Source organism: Lycium ferocissimum, chromosome 3 (assembly GCF_029784015.1).
Source record: "Lycium ferocissimum isolate CSIRO_LF1 chromosome 3, AGI_CSIRO_Lferr_CH_V1, whole genome shotgun sequence".
NCBI classification, from domain to species: Eukaryota; Viridiplantae; Streptophyta; class Magnoliopsida; order Solanales; family Solanaceae; genus Lycium; species Lycium ferocissimum.
The window spans coordinates 34,182,792-34,183,589 of record NC_081344.1 but is presented as its reverse complement, the minus strand read 5'-3'; positions in this window follow the sequence as shown (position 1 = coordinate 34,183,589).

Sequence of the window (798 nt, the reverse complement as noted above, 5' to 3'; positions counted from 1 at the left end):
AAGATGAAAACCGTGTGGGCTGAATTGAGAATTAAGGTAACCTTAATGTGGTTTCTTGAATTTATGGAAATAATGTTGTCGAGGTGTGAGTTGTTAGTGTAGTTGATGAATTTGGAAGGAAGAAATGTGTTGTTGATTGTTTTCTTGCACTTGGAGAGGTTCGGGTGGCATGGTAGATTGGATGGGCTGATTTGAATGTTTTGCGGATAGTGGGAAATGTTCTTGAATTTTGATTGAATGACCTCGGATTATTACTTGAATATGTGAGCATTGGTATTTGCTTGATCGTATACAGTTTATTTGAATATAAATGAAATGTCGTCGAATTATGTAGAAAGGAATTATTAATGTTGGAATGCGTTTGGAATTGCTTATTGATATTGTTGATGTGGTTGTTGGTATTGTTGTTGGATATTTGGCCGAGTTGAATCTCGGGGTTGATGAATTTATAGGGGAGATGCTGCCGAAATTTTTGTAGACAAAATGTTAATTTGGAATTGGATTCTCAAGTGTTATGGCTAATGTTGATAACCTAACGACATTATTGTAGATCGTGAGAAGTCGAGACGCAAGTTCGGATTAGCTTAGGAAGCGACTAAGGTATGTAAGCTTAACCCTTCTTTCTTTGGCATGTCTTAGTTAAAAATAAGTTATGACACGAATTACGAGGTGACTCTACTCTTGCGGTTCGAGCATGTTTATGATCTATATTTGTTCTTGATATTCATATTCTTAATGTAGTCAAATTATGGTCTTTATGTTTTCCGCATGAATGGATTTCAAAGATTGCATAAAGGT